This window comes from Paroedura picta, chromosome 17, assembly GCF_049243985.1.
Source record: "Paroedura picta isolate Pp20150507F chromosome 17, Ppicta_v3.0, whole genome shotgun sequence".
Classification (NCBI taxonomy): Eukaryota; Metazoa; Chordata; class Lepidosauria; order Squamata; family Gekkonidae; genus Paroedura; species Paroedura picta.
In genome coordinates, this window is record NC_135385.1 from 3,858,401 (window position 1) to 3,874,769 (window position 16,369).

At 49.3% G+C, this 16,369-nt stretch overlaps 1 protein-coding gene across 2 annotated transcripts in view; it reads right to left on the reverse strand.

The window, feature by feature from the left end:
- IQCK (IQ motif containing K) overlaps window positions 1–16,369 on the reverse strand; it is a 77,121-nt gene that overhangs the window by 16,958 nt on the left and 43,794 nt on the right. The window lies entirely within an intron of this gene.

A 16,369-nucleotide genomic window follows, 5' to 3' on the forward strand; every position in this document is an offset into this window, starting at 1 on the left:
AAAGCGTCACCAGACTGGGCATGGTTTCCTTTATACTGGGATCCGCTCTTCTGATTTTTCTCTATGGGAATTCAAGAAAAGATAGCATTTCAAATGCAAATCACCCCTACGTTAAACCCACACCGATAGCCCATCCTGATAGGCATGGGATTGGGGTCCCTGTGGGTGGGCAGGTAATTGAGAATTTCCAGCATTGTGCCGGGGGTTGGACTAGATGACCTTGGAGGTCCCTTTCCACTCGAGGATTCTGTGATTCTATGGTGTGCTTCCATTTCTCTGCTCCCTCTGAATGAAAGCAACTTAGCAGGTTTGATGGATTCTAGCCCAGCCTCGGTTCAAGAAGTCTAACTCTAACCTAGGCTTTCTGAACCAGGGTTTCCTGAAATCCTGGTGTTTCCCCACTGCCCTGGAAGGGTTAATCATAGAATCATAGAATCACAGAATCACAGAGTTGGAAGGGGCCAGAAAGGCCATCTAGTCATAGAATCATAGAGTTGGAAGGGGCCATACAGGCCATCTAGTCCAACCCCCTGCTCAACGCAGGATCAGCCCTAAGCATCCTAATTTGGTTTCCCAAATGTGTGGGAGTTAATTAATTAATTATATATATATATATATATATATATATATATATATATATATATATATATATATATATATATATATATATATATATATATATATATATATTCAATTTTTTAAGCATTTATCATATTGACTGCCCCCCAATGACCAAAGATGGGCTGAGAGGGGGTGGGAAGGGGAGGGGGCTATGCTTCCCAACTGTATTCAGCATGATCATGACCCTTCTGGAGTTTCTTGGAGGCTGGAGAATCTTTCAGTGGTTTTTCAGGTGTAAAAAAGTTGAGAAAGGCTCTAACCACTCTCTTGTACTGCCTCAAATGATCATATGCTTTTTGTCAGAAACTGGGAAAGGTCGGGTAAATTCCCCAGCCCTAGCAGGACAAGAGGAATGCCGAAAAGAGCAGTTCCTTGCATGCTGCCGTCCGAACGAGGCATGTCACCCATGTGGTTTTCAGAGCAGTCGCACCAGCTGGGGAAGTCAGCCAAGCAACCAAAAGCACAGTACGGCTGCTTGCGGCAGCAAACAATCATGAATGAACAAAAGCCCTGCATGATAACACTAAAAAGGCACAGCCTCCTACTCCACATTCACACACCCAAGGAAGCCCGCAGCCAGAGAACTGGCCTGTTCATTCAAGCCAGGGTGAGAAAGGCCTGGCTTTTTAGTCCCCTGCCCACTCCGGCCCCATTCCTTTAGCCCGTAGCCCAACGGTTCCGGCCTCTTTCCCCCTTCTCCTGCAGGGCTGGAATTCAGTGTGGGTCCAGCCTACACAGTTATTTTAAAACAGCGATCTTCCACATTCCCAGATCTAAGAACGCCTACTGTGCTGCAAGCATGTGATCGGAAGTCACGTGGCATGAGTCACGGAAAAAGGAAGGGCAGAGCTGCGACCATCAAGGCTGATGGGCAGCAGGCCAAGAGGCACGAAATGCAAGCTGAGCATCAGGAGGTGCAGGACAGTCAGGGGCACCTGCTTCCCCTTCCAGCAGAGGTGCAATGGGAGCCAGAAGGCGTGTGTTCCACGCACACACCGTTGCAGGAGGTTCTTCCGAAATATGGTGGTTCTAGAGGGCCAACTTTCTTGAGCCTGTGGCCACATTTGGAGTTCTGATGCAGCTTAACTTTAGAAACACAGAGCTGTGGGGGCAGCTGCTGCCAAACCCACATTTAAAAAAAGCTGCACAGCCAAGCAACTCTCCAGTGACCAATCAGAAGCCTTGCTGGGCAACCCCCCAAAAAACAAACAAACAAAAAAACACTCAGCCAAGGGTTTGGGGGCACCATGTTGGGAACTTCATGGGCTGAAGATGACTCAGGGGTCCCAGCTCACCTAAAGCTACCGGACTGATGTGCTCTTTTATTCCTGCTGGGAATAAAATGACAGAGCTGCTTAGAAAGTTTCATTTCATTTCAGTTTTGCTATAACAAAAATGATAAAGACTGCAGGAAGGTCCAGGAAACGGGTCCAGCTTCCCTTCTGAGTCAGAATTCCATTCCTGCTCCTGCCTGTGATTCTTTCTCTGTAGCCCCTTTCGGCCTCTCTTCCTTCCTGCCCTCCTCCCCCTGGCCCTGTTCCTGCCCAAAAGCCCCTCTCCTGCTCCCAGGGCAGCCGACGCTGGGAACACGGATCGGATCGTGATAGCTGAGGCTTCTGGTGGTTCCGGCGGGCATTCCTCAGCAGGGGCTTTCATTTCATTCCAGGGAGCAGACTGGCATGCCTGGCGCCCCCCTTCCTATCTGCCCACGCGGCTGACAGAAACCCCCTGGCCAAAGATCAGCCAAAGAGCTTCAAGGGGAGGGAGGGGTCTGAAACTGGAGCTCCCTCATCCTAGTCCTTTATTCACTACACAGAGGTGGCCAGACTGCAGCCCTCCATGGACTATAATTCTCATGAGCCCGTGACAGCATGTACTGGCAGGGGCTCATGGGGATTGTAATCCATGGACATCTGGAGAGCTGCAGTCTGGCCACCCCTGCACTACAGGGCGCTGACCTTCCCTGCCTTCCCTGCTGTTGGGTCACTGCCAATGGATGGAACCTGAAGGGCTGCCTTAAAAAATGGAGCCCCTTACCTGGAGTCCAAAAAGGTACAGTCCATGCAATGGACTACACCCCATCTAATTACCTATAGCAAGAGCTGGATTCTTCCTGCAGAACTGGCTTTCTAACTGTGCCAGCTTTTAGGCAGAAAGAATGCTCCCTCTCCAGCCAGGCTAGAGGAAAAGAGACAGGCAACAGTTATGTGATTCGCCTAGGGCAGGAAGGCAGCCCAGTTTCCTGGTTCACTGCTGTAGATATGTACGAACCGGCTGTCTTGAAATATCCGCTATTTATCTCTCCCACCTCAAAATGACCTCCAAAGAGCATTGAAATACGCAGTTTTCGAGGCTCCGTTTCACAGCGCTAAATGCATAAGCCGAGAGGGGGGGAAAGAAATGTGCCGTTTGGGCTCGGCTGCTGGCCACTAGGGCGACCCCATTTGTCTGCACACACATCGACGTGGCCCTTCGTGTGCCGTCTCAAAGGGCGGCCTCCTCAAAGGCGAGATGGCAGCTCAGCTGCATATGTTTAAATAAGAGGGAGGTTTACAATCGGAGGGAAGGGGCAATGAAAACAGAGAGGCTTCCTAGAAAAAGGAAAAAGAGAAAGAGCAAAAGAATAATGGTGTTCCTCCCCTGTCCAAAAAGCTCATGTGGATAGCACTCAGGTTAGTGGATTTTGTTAAGCTGGGCCACTTGATTTCATGGAATCATAGAGAGGGAAGGGGCCAGACAGGCCACCTAGTCCAACCCCCGGCTCAATGCAGAGCAGGGGTAGTCAAACTGCGGCCCTCCAGATGTCCATGGACTACAATTCCCAGGAGCCCCTGCCAGCATTCGCTGGCAGGGGCTCCTGGAAATTGTGGTCCATGGACATCTGGAGGGCCGCAGTATGACTACCCTGGCCTAAAGCATCCAGGAGAAGGATCTGTCCAGCCGCTGCTTGAAGACTGCCAGTGGGGGGGAGCTCACCACCTCCTGAGGCTGTCCATTCCACGGCTGAACTACTCGGACTGTGAAAAGCTTTTTTCCTGATATCTAGCCAGTCCTGTTCTACATGACATGTCGTTTATAGCCATTACAAGCAGGTCCTTTCTGCTGCTGCCGTCAGGAACCACTCCCTGCCCCCCTCCAAGGGACCACCTTTCAGCAATCACGCCCCCTTTTCCAATCAAATTTTATTTATCTCACACTCTCAAGACTACCAACAGAGGACAGGACCTCTCTATTGGTCTCCATTCCAAGGGGCACCAAAAAACCACATCTGAATTCTGCGATGGTTTTCCTTCTGTGTCATAAGCCCCACATAGCTGCAGCTCTGTGGCTTTTTGGAAGGATCTGCCACAAAAGGGCCATGGGTGCCGGGTCCCCTGCCTCTTTTTGCATCCATGCTAAGAGCACGGAGATGAGGTCACTCAGAGGGGCCTTTGGCTTCCTCCTTGTTCCGGTACACCTGCTGACCCGTGATTTGCTTCTACCCCAATGCTTCCAGTTTGCTGCCCATCATCCTGGCTTCTGGCAGCAGCAAGCTCATAGCCCTGCCTTCCTTCTTCCAGTTGCAGAAGTCTGACCTCATGTGCTTGCTGCGCGTGGGCCTGGAAAGGATGAAGACATTCGTAACAGGTAATGCAGCAGGGGTGGCCAAACTGGGGCTGTGCAAATGTCCATGTCCACTCTGGCAAGGGCTCATGGGAGTTGTAGTCCATGGACATCGGGAGAGCCATAGTTTGGCCACCCCTGGCAGAGAGAAACTGTGCAGCTGTCTAATTTGGTATGCCCCACTCTGAAGGGCAGAGCCTCATCAGGGTTTCGGGCTGAGAAATGTCTTTCCCGCTTGCGGCTGAGATCCTTTAACTGGATCGGAAACTGCAAAGTCTGCCAGCAAAGCTTAGCCCCCACCGTGGAACTACAGCCCCATTCTCCTACGGACACACACATCACAAGGACCTTTCTGGAGAAGAATGCCATTCACAGGTGTGCTGCACGGAAAAAATGGACAATTCCAAATTAGTGACAAGAGAGAAACAGAATCTATCCAGTGGCTTAATAAAGCTTGAAAAGATAGAGTCTCTTATGTTATTTATTCAGTCTTCGACTCTGCCAGAACGGTCTCTAGATTTGTTTTCCGTTTTCAATCTTTCGTCAGTGGCAGTGAGTCCGTCCTTGTTAATATTTGAGTATAATTAGGCAAACACTCCTGTATCATGGAGAGTCAAGGCTGTGAGCTCTTGATCTCCTCAAGGCTGTGAGCTCTTGATCTAGGTGTGCAGGAGGCCCAGTGGCCCAGGTTAATGTACCCTACAGCAGGGGTAGTCCACCTGTGGTCCTCCAGATGTTCATGGACTACAGTTCCCATGAGCCCCTGCCAGAAAATGCTGGCAGGAGCTTGTGGGAATTGTAGTCCATGAACATCTGGAGGACCACAGGTGGACTACCCCTGCCCTACTTGTACACACAAATCCCAGTTATGGAATCATAGAATCCCAGAGTGGAAAGGAGCCATGCAGGCCATCTAGTCCTACCCCCTGCTCAATGCAGGGTCAGCCTCAAGCATCCAGTAGAAGGACCTGGCCAACCACTGCTTGAAGACCACCAATGAAAAGGAACTCAGCACCTCCTCAGGCAGCCCATTCCACTGCTGAACTACTCTGTATGTGAAAAAAAAAATTTATTTGATATCGAGCTAGGATCATTCTACACGGAGTTTAGACCCGTTACTGCGAGTTTTGGCCACGTTCTGGCACAATCCTTCACAACGGAAAAATGCTACAGAGGGAATGCAAACAATATGTCCAAATTAACTGTGATAAGCAGCATTATTTAGATGCACATTCAGAAAATATCTTTTCAGCACTTGAGACAAATGAACAAAAGACTGCAGATGAGATTCTCCCAGGCCTTCCCCTGTAAACAGCTGGCCTGCACTCCTGGAGGGAGAGGGTGAAAAAGATGTCTTGGATTCTCTCACAATGGATTAAAATTGAGGGCAGCTGTTCCCCCTGCCCCTGGTGCAGAGCCTTTTCCCCACCTGAGTCCAGGCTGGGCAGAGCAATCTGTGCCCAGCTGTGCCTTTCAAGGCACGGCTCACGTCTATGGGATCCATGCTGTTATGAAGGAGTCACAGAATACAATCAATGCAACACAGAAACAGTGAGGGAAGGCATCAGCCACTACAAGCGTCTGAAAGAAACAGAAGAACCAGTGTGGTGTAGTGGTTAAGAGCAGGGTTTGATTCTCTGCTCCCTCGCATGCAGATAAGCTGGGAGACCTCAGGCTAGTCACAGTCCTGATAGAAACTGTTCTCACTGAGCAGTTACTCTCAGGGCTCTCTTAGCCCCACCAACCTCAAAAGGGTGTCTGCTGTGGGGAGAGGAAGGGAAGGTGAATGTAAGCCACTTTGACTCCTTCAGGTAGTGAAAAGCAGAGTATAAAAACCAGCTGTTGTTCTTCTAAAGACAAGAAGAAGAAGAGTTGGTTCTTAATGTCGTTTTTCTCTACCTGAAGGAGGCTTTTCTCTACCTGAAGTGGCTTACAGTCGCCTTCCCTTTCCTCTCCCCAAAACAGACACCCTGTGAAGGAGGTGAGGCTGAGAGAGCTCTGATATTACTGGAAGAGTTCTTAAACAGTGCTTTTCTCTACCCTTTTCTCTACCCAAAGGAGTCTCAAAGTGGCTTACATTTGCCTTCCCCATTCGCCTTCCCTTTCCTCTCCCCACAACAGACACCCTATGCGGTGGGTGAGGCTGAGAGAGCCCTGATATTACAGCTCTGTCAGAGCAACTTTCTCAGTGCTGTGGGGAGCCCAAGGTCACCCAGCTGGCTGCATGTGGGAGAGTGCAGAATCGAACCCGTCTCACCAGATTAGAAGTCCACACTCCTAACCACGACACCAAGCAGCCTCTAATCTGGAGAACCAGGTTTGATTCCTTACTCCTCTCCATGCAGCCAGTTGGGTGTCCTTGGCCTAGTCACAATGACGTTAGAGCTGTTCTCACAGAGCAGTCCTGTCAGAGCTCTCTTAGCCTCCCCTCCCTCACAGGGTGCCTGTGGTGGGGAGAGGAAAGGGAAGGCGGTTGTAAGCTGCTTTGAGACTCCTTTGGGCAGTGAAAAGTGGGATGTAAAAAACAGCTGTTATTTCTTCTATAAATATTTTCTGCAGTCTGCAGCAGGCCAACCTTATTTATTATATTTATATACCCCCCTCCCCTGAGGCTCATTTTTAGACAGGCAACTGGGTAGAACTCATTAGCAACAGCTTAGTATGAAGTATATATAGAGAGGGGAATCTCTCTCGAGCTGACTAACAAAATGCCCAAAACAGCATCAGTGTGAAACCGGAGCCGATGCCTATCCGGACCAGACAAAAGATTCCTGTCTTAAAGCCACGGGACGGCAGCCCTGGCAAGGGCTCTTCTGCCACAGGAGGGGAAGGGGGTGAGAAGCAGGGAGGGGAGTCTCTCGTCTGAGCAGACCTGTATTTAAGAAACACGACATCTCGAAATCTCTCTTGATCGCACACGCGCGACAGCCTTGCGGAGGAGCAGTGCACTCAGATTTGCTACTTAAAACAGTCCACTGTAAGTGAAGCAAACGGCTTTTTTGCACATTTTCATGGGTCAGAGAACCCACTGAGGGCACAGTGGAGCAGTTGGGAGAACCTTGATTATATTTTCTAGCTTTAAAAGAAGTACAAAGCTACAGGGAGGATGGGTTCGGAAGGTGGCCGTGGCAGAAAAGATGGCTACAAAAAATCTAATAACAGTCTGAACTGTCAAAGGGTAAGTGGAACATACTAGCTCTGGGGCTACTTGGTCAGCACCCTCCCCCCCCCCTCTCTCTCTCTCACACACACACACACATACACACACACAATGATTCTATGAATTAATTTTTAATATATATTTTTAAAATGGTTAAACTCTTATTGGGTGATATGTTTTTTTATATATATATGGTCATGTTGACCTGCCCGCCCACCCACCCCCAATTGGCCAATGATGGGCCTGGAGGGGGTGGGAAGGGGAGGGGCCCTGGGTGGGCGTGTCCACAGCTTTGCTTTCCAGCCCTGTTCTGCGCTATCCTGCCACTTCTGGGGTTTCTTGAAGCCTGAAGAACGTTTCAGTGGTTTCTCAATGGTAAAAAAATTGATAAAGGCTCATCTGGTCATTAGCATCTTCAGCTGCCCTGAGGCTGCCAGTGTAGCAGTGATGGCTTCACTACAGTCGTCCTGTCCTGCCCCCATGTCAGAGGTTGTGTTTGTGTACCTGAATCCGTGCAGGAGTCGTTGTGAGTGTCCTGCATCGTGCAGGGGGTTGGACAAGATGACCCCTGGACTGTGCAGGACACTCACAGTGTCCCCTTTTAGATTAATGTATCTGAAGTCTGACACAACTAACAGCACCGTCACCATCACTCTATGCATCTATGTGGATCGGAACATTTCTCTCTGATCCAATTTCAAAAGTACAAAGAACCATTGGTCACTGGCAAACTTAAACTAGGTTTTAAATACTGAATGTAACCTCTTAAAAGTTTTTATGTTGTCAGATCTTTCTAAAAAGTTTATAGCACTATTACGGTTTTCTTCTCTTTTTGAATTGTCTTCGTTTTTAATGGCTTGTATTTTTAAGTGGGGTCTGAATGACCGTAAATAAATAGGGATTGATTGATTGAACACCCTCACTCTTTCATTTGACCAGCCACCTATGGTGTCATTTTTCAGATGCGAAATGCTGACACAGTAGTGCCTGGCATTTCAGCGATGAACAGCCTCTGGGTCCACGGCCAGCGTAGTTGAATCTACCTCTGAAATTGCAGGACTGTTGTCATTACATTCTCAGCTGTCACTGCCAAGATTAAATGTTTAAACTACTCTCGGCATTTTGAAAGCACTTTATGTAAACACAGCATATCCCATATTGTTCTCCGTTGTGTAGTGTTTGGTCTTACTTTCATTTGTCAGAAAAAAACAAAAGTATTGAAAAAATAATCTTACCATTTGCATGAATCCTACGTATGTGCGGAATACATCTTTCCCCTTTCCCTTTGCAGACCTGTGTGCTGCCCCCCCCCAAAAAAAACTGCTTCCAGCCAGGAGAAGAAAAAGAAGAGTTGGTTTTTATACCCTGCTTCTCACTGCCTGAAGGTGTCTCAAAGCGGCTCACAATCGCCTTCCCTTTCTCTCCCCACAACACACACCCTGGGAGGTGAGGCTGAGAGAGCTTTGACAGGTTGCTCTGTGAGAACAGAGCCATCAGGACTGTGATGAGCCTAACATCACTCAGCTGGCTGCATGAGGAGGAGCAGGGTGTTGGAAATAACACTGTGTGAGATGCCTCCTGACTTGTGAGACTGTAAACAGGAACTCCTTACCATAGAGTTAGTGAGATAGACAGGGACACTGACCACTCTCCTTTGACCTCACTGACCCTAGAGGGTAATTTCCTGTTTCCCCAGTCTCTCTCTCTCATCTCCTCCATCTCTCAAGCCTGCAACAGGATGGAAGAGAAATGCCTGAGGCATCTCTCTCCATCCAGCTATTTTGATTAGGACAGGAACCTCTAAGTATGTAAAATTAAATTCTTGAATAAATAGATTTCATATTAGTACCATATATTTCTGACATTTGTATATCACCTCCCCTGAACTTGAACATTTGTATACCACTTTCCCCGAAGCGGCTGATTAGCTTGCAGTCTGGCAAGCCTCTTGCCGCGGGAGGGGGGGGAGAAGGAAGCGTGGCCACCGGCATACCGGCTCCACAAACGCACATGCGCAGCAGGTCCGCGCATGCATGTTTGCACTCAGCGAGGCCGCAAACACACATGCGCGGTAGTTTCGCTCGTGTGTGCATGTGCAGAGCCGCCACACATTCAAAGAGCCGGCGCGCATGCGCATTTGCACCCGCAGCAGCGCAAATGCACATGCTGGCAGCACAACCACGTATGCGCGGCAGGTCCGCACATGCGTGTTTGCGCTCAGCGGGGCCAAAAACTTGCATGCGCAGTAGTTTCACGCACGTGTGCATGTGCAGAGCCGCCACACATTCGCAGAGCACATGCGCATTTCCACCCACGGGAGTGCAAAGGCGCATGCTGGATGGTCCGTGCATGCGCGTTTGCACGGGGCCCCAGTTGCCCTCTCTCCCCACCCCTTGGCAGCAGTCTGCAACAGGAAAAAGGTTAGGGGACCATTCAGAGGTGGTGGCAGTACAAGGAGGCTGGGTTATCTACTTCCTTGGGTAATTGTTCTGACCTTCTTATGGCCACGCTCTTAGCTGAGGTCTGTATGGACGTGGGCTAAGTGGACTGTGACCACAGAGGGAGCTTCAGGTGAGACACCAGAGACGCCTACCGAGATGCCACCCCACACAGAAACCCAGCTGAGACGATCCCAATGCACAAACAAGAACTTTCCACCAAACAGACTGTCCCACCTTGCAAGAACAGGGGAACAGACTACACCACCATCGTGAAATACCATATTGCCACGTCCACTGGCAGACGTGTAGAAGTGGAAGGAAGCGTCTAGAGAAGAGATATGCTCATTTCACGAGAATAATACATGGACACTTACAGAGGTACCTCCAGGAAGGAAAGCTGTAGGTTGTAAATGGGTCTTTAACCTGAGACAGGATGCAGAAGGCGAGATCCAGCTTTAGGTAAGCTCCTGTACATTCCCACACTGACTAGATCAGACATTTCAACTGCAGTAGGTCATTTATGCAGAAAGGCAGAACCATTCACTGTTACAGACTGGAATGCTCTTAAGAGAGTTGTTAAATATTTGAAGGGTACGGCAGATCTTAAACTTAAACTGCCTGCTGGTTGTTATCCAAATTTGGGATTTTTACTGACGCTGACTGGGCAAGGAAATCAACTCGTAGTTACCTGATCAGTTACCTGATAGAGGTGCCATCTAGTCCAACCCCCTGCTCAACACAGGATCAGCCCAAAACATCCTAAAGCATCTAAGAAAAGTGTGTATCCAACCTTTGCTTGAAGACTGCCAGTGAGGGGGAGCTCACCACCTCCTTAGGCAGCCTATTCCACTGCTGAACTACTCTGACTGTGAACATTTTTTTCCTGATATATCGTTGTACTTGAAGTTTAAACCCATTACTGCGTGTCCTCTCCTCTGCAGCCAACGGAAACAGCATCCTGCCCTGCTCCAAGTGACAACCTTTCAAATACTTAAAGAGGACTATCATGTCCCCTCTCAGCCTCCTTTTCTCCAGGCTGAACATTCCCAAGTCCCTCAACCTATCTTCATAGGGCTTGGTCCCTTGGCCCCAGATCATCCTCGTCGCTCTCCTCTGTACCCTTTCAATTTTATCTACGTCCTCCTTGAAGTGAGGCCTCGAGAACTGCACACAGTACTCCAGGTGTGGTCTGACCAGTGCCGTATACAATGGGACTATGGCATCTTGTGATTTTGATGTGATGCCCCTGTTGATACAGCCCAAAATGGCATTCGCCTTTTTTGCCGCTGCATCACACTGCGGAATATGTGTCTGCTGCCCACGGCTCTTGAGAACTACAATGAATCCGTCAGCTTCCAAAGGGGCACCGAGGTACCACTGCCCAACAAAAACTGTATTCATAGACCTGAGAAAACACACAGAAACGCACCAAACACATTAATGTGTGCCATCTGCCACACCACGTGCAAAAACCTGGAACCACTGAAGTGGTTTACTGCGCATCGAAAGAAATGCTAGCAGACCTAATGGTGAACCCAGCTTCAGATGACCTAGAAGTCCAATGAACCTTGTACGCTAAGTCAGGGAGTCTCTGAGAGGGAGTGTTAGAAATAGCACTCTGTTTGATGCCTTCTGACTTGTGAATTCTCTTGACCACAGAGTCAGTGAGATAGACGGAGACACTGACCACACAGCTTTGATCTCACTGACCCTAGGGCAGGGGTAGTCAAACTGCGGCCCTCCAGATGGCCATGGACTACAATTCCCAGGAGCCCCTGCCAGCATTCGCTGGCAGGGGCACATGGGAATTGTAGTCCATGGACATCTGGAGGGCCGCAGTTTGACTACCCCTGCCCTAGAGGGTAATTTCCTGTTTCCCCAGTCTCTTTCTCTCATCTCCTCCATCTCTCAAGCCGGCAACAGGATGGAAGAGAGATGCCTGAGGGATCTCTCTCCATCCAGCTATTTAGATTAGGAACCTTATCTTAGAGGCTAAACTAGTTATCAGTGCTCTAAAGTTTGAACTACAATTGTAAGTACTTCAGAGGGGGGAGGGGATTCACGTATCCGAATCGTGAACATCCCCACTGCTAAACTTCAAAATCAAATATGAGATTTCAGGGAAAGGGAGTGGCTCCCTTCATTCCGGGCTCTGAACAGAGGCTGCTGTTTTCAGAACACAGGCAAGGCTTTGTTAGGGCACATTTCAGAATAAACAGTTTTGTTATCATGTGATAGCTCCGGAACGGGAACTATTCTTGTGTCCCGGAGAAGCTCACAAGCCACGCTTGCTGGGTTGCCAAAGGACGGTGAATAGAGACAAGACCATCTTGTAAACAAATTCCGTCAAAGACCTTGTAAACAAATTCAGTCTTGAGAGTGTGAGATAAATAAAAGTTGATTGTGAAAGGGGGCATGATTGCTGTCTTTAAGTATTTGAAAGGTTGTCGCTTGGAGGGAGTCTCTTGCTCCTTGTCTCTTGCCCTGGAGAGACAGACCAGAATGAATGGGATGAAATTAATTCAAAAGAAACTCCGTCTAAACATCTGGAAGAAGTTCCTGACAGGTAGAGCAGTTTCTCAGTGGAACAGGCTTCCTCGGGAGGTGGTGGGTTCTCCATCTTTGGAGATTTTTAAACAAAGGCTGGAGAGCCATCTGACAGAGAGGCTGATTCTAGGAAGGCTCAAGGGGGTGGCAGGTGACAGAGGGTGAGCGAGAGGGTTGTGAGTGTCCTGCATAGTTCTGGGGGTTGGACTAGATGACCCTGGAGGTCCCTTCCAATTCCATGATTCTATGATTCTATGGAGTGGTTTCTGTTGGCAGTATAGGAAAGGATCCGCAGTAATGGCTGTACACTACATGTAGAACAGGATATCAGGCTAGATATCAGGAAAAAGCTTTTCACAGTCAGAGTAGTTCGGCAGTGGAATGGGCTGCCTAAAGAGGTGGGGTGCTCCCCCTCACAGGCAGTCTTCAAGCAGTGGCTAGACAGAGACTTAATTATGTAACACAAGCATCAGCCAAATATAAAGTAGGCTTGTTTGCTTTTATTTAAAATACTAGCTTCAAACCTAAGAACGGGCCTTGAAAGGGTCCCCTCCGCTGGCCCTTTGCCAGGCAGCTTAAGGTGGCTTTGGGCTGCAGCTCGCAGCCAAATGAAGTGGGGTGGGCGGGGGCTGGGCAGCTCGTTAGCAGGGCCGAGACAGAGCTCCTTAGCAGGCAGTCAGCAGGCCGGGAGGCCCTCGTTAGCAAGCCCTCCACCACGATCCTTTGCCCAGGGCCCTCTCATCTACTGCTGGCTCCAGGCACTGAGGGTGGGAGCCACAGGGGCAGGGCCAATCAGGACAAAGCTGGCTGCCCCCTGATTGGCCCTATTCCAATTTGGACAGCCGGACACATCCCACCCCCTAGGCTGTTTCAGAAACATATAGATGAACAACAACGGATAAGGATATGTTTATGCTGTTAACCTGTATGCCACATTGGTCAGGCCATGCCTGGAGCCCTGTGTGCAGTTCTGGAGGCCTCACTTCAAAAAGGATGTGGACAGACTGGAAATGAGGAAAGAAGAGAGTGACATAGATGACCTGGGGCCTGGAGACCAAGCCCTATGGGAAAGTTCAGCCTGGAGAAGAGGAAACTGAGGGGGGACATGATGGCTCTCTTGATGTCGCTTAGAGGAGGGCAGGGAACTGTTTCTGTTGGCAGAAGAGGAGAGGCCCTCTGCTCTCATCATGAGTGTAGGTTATAGGTGGAAAGGTACCAGCTGGATATTAAGACAAAAAAATCACCGTCAGAGTAGTTCAGCAGTGGTGGTTTTCAAGCACAGACACTTGTCAGGTATGCTTCAGGCTGATCCTGCATTGAGCAGGGGGTTGGACTAGATGGCCTGTATGTGGCCCCTTCCAACTCCATAGTTCTATGCTTTTTCTAAGTATACTGAAGCAGTTTACAGTAAAGGAAACCTTCCGAAATCAATTAAACAGCTTTGGATGACCTCTATATACATATTTTGGATGACCTCTATATACATATTTAAAAAGCAACCAACAGCAAACAAAGCAACAACAGAATACCTTAAACAGAAGTGAAACTCAGTCACATGGGGGGGAAACAGACAACAACCATTTGGACACCCCAAAAAAGCTATGTTTGTCCATCATCACACCGAAAGCAGAGAACATGCCAGACAAACGTCATTCAGAAAGGTTATGAAAATCCACTCCAGAGAAGGCTATTTCACCAATAGCCACTCCCCTAACTTCAGAAGGCGCGGTCACATAGTCAAGACCTTAGTGGCCAGGTAGATTCATGCCGAAGAGAGTCTCTGTGGTTCCCTCGTCTTTGAAGATTTAATGTTCATGCCCAAACCCAGAGACAAAGTGGGAGCCAGTAAAATTCTTATTGCACCCTTGAAGAATATGCTCATTATGAGAGGCTGCGATATTCTACACAGCCCTTCATATAACACACAATAGGAGCCTCGTCTAGATGTTATGAATGGGAGTTTTCCAGGAGGAGATGCTGCTGGTATTCCAGCCATTGATCATATGGAAATTCCATCAATGAATCAGCTAATGTGAGGGTTTTTTTACATTAGCTTTGCTGCTCTGCTGGCGAGCACACATCACACAGCAAAAAGGAGACAGCTCCCTTCACCCTCACTGGTTGAAATCCCCTGAATTTGTCAAGGTCTATCCCTAAGAGCCTCTTGTGGCGCAGGGTGGTAAGGCAGCAGAAACGCTGTCTGAAGCTGTCTGCCCATGAGGCTGGGAGTTCGATCCAAGCAGTCGGCTCCAGGTTGACTCAGCCTTCCCTCCTTCCGAGGTCGGTAAAATGAGGACCCAGCTTGCTTGCTGGGGGGTAAACAGTAATGACTGGGGAAGGCACTGGCAAACCACCCCATATTGAGTCTGCCATGAAAACGCTAGAGGGCATCACCCCAAGGGCCAGACATGACTCGGTGCTTGCACAGGGGATACCTTTACCTTTATTCCTAAGCTGCTTGAAAAAGGAGCACACATCCTGAAAAATCCTCATGGCTGTTATAGTCAATAATGCATTTATTAATACGCTTAGAAATGCCTAATACGCTTAGAAATACATCAGCCTTGAGAACGGTACCACGTTGGCAGAAGCATCTTCAGGTAACTCGGGGAATGGACCTTTGCCCAGTGATCCACTGTCCTGCCCAGACGGCCTATGGCCAAAATAAGTGTAAGAAAGAACATGGAAAAATAAAATGAATTCCGATCCAACTCCATGGCACTCTGAAAAGCAGGCCAGCTGTTTTCCTAGAAACTGCCAGTACAGAGGCATCTATTGTATCGGACAAAATGTCATTGTGATGTGTTTCAAACACAATGGATGAATAAAGCCTTTGGACATTTCCCAAAAGAAAGGGGAAAACATCCTCAGAGCCTTCCACCACAGCTCTTGTGTTTTTCTGCTTCAGCCCTGTCACATCCACAGAGCACGTCTACATGGAGCTGCAGAGGTTTACAAAGATCCTTCATTTTTTAAATAATTAAGATTCAGATATAGTTTCATGTATTTCTTCCCCACCCCCACCCAGGCCAGAGATGATGCGCATGTATGACTTGGGTACCAATATTACTAGGGATTTCGACTTTTGACTCCCCAATTAATCTGTACAGGGCAAAACTATTTGGGTCGGAAAGAGCTGGAACTTTTTACTATCCGAAGAAGTCACAGCTTACAATTGAGGAAAACATTTGGGGCATGATGCACTGCCAGTATGCAGTGGCAGATATATCCAGACCACTTTTAAGAGATGAGGAAGTTGACTGGCAGTGGAATGCCCGGGGAAGTGGAATGCCCGGACGTGGAATGCCCGGGGAAGTGGAATCCCCGGGGGAAGTGGAATGCCCGGAAGTGGAATCCCTGGGGAAGTGGAATCCCTGGGGAAGTGGAATGCCCGGAAGTGGAATCCCTGGGGAAGTGGAATCCCTGGGGAAGTGGAATGCCCGGAAGTGTAATCCCTGGGGAAGTGGAATCCCCGGGGGAAGTGGAATGCCCGGAAGTGGAATCCCTGGGGAAGTGGAATCCCTGGGGGAAGTGGAATGCCCGGAAGTGGAATCCCTGGGGAAGTGGAATCCCCGGGGGAAGTGGAATGCCCGGAAGTGGAATCCCTGGGGAAGTGGAATCCCCTGGGGAAGTGGAATGCCCGGAAGTGGAATCCCTGGGGAAGTGGAATCCCCGGGGGAAGTGGAATCCCCTGGGGAAGTGGAATGCCCGGAAGTGGAATCCCTGGGGGAGTGGAATCCCCGGGGGAAGTGGAATGCCCGGAAGTGGAATCCCTGGGGAAGTGGAATCCCCTGGGGAAGTGGAATGCCCGGAAGTGGAATCCCTGGGGAAGTGGAATCCCCGGGGGAAGTGGAATGCCCGGGGAAGTGGAATCCCTGGGGAAGTGGAATCCCTGGGGGAAGTGGAATGCCTGGAAGTGGAATCCCTGGGGAAGTGGAGTCCCCGGGGGAAGTGGAATCCCCGGGGGAAGTGGAATGCCCGAGGGAAGTGGAATGCC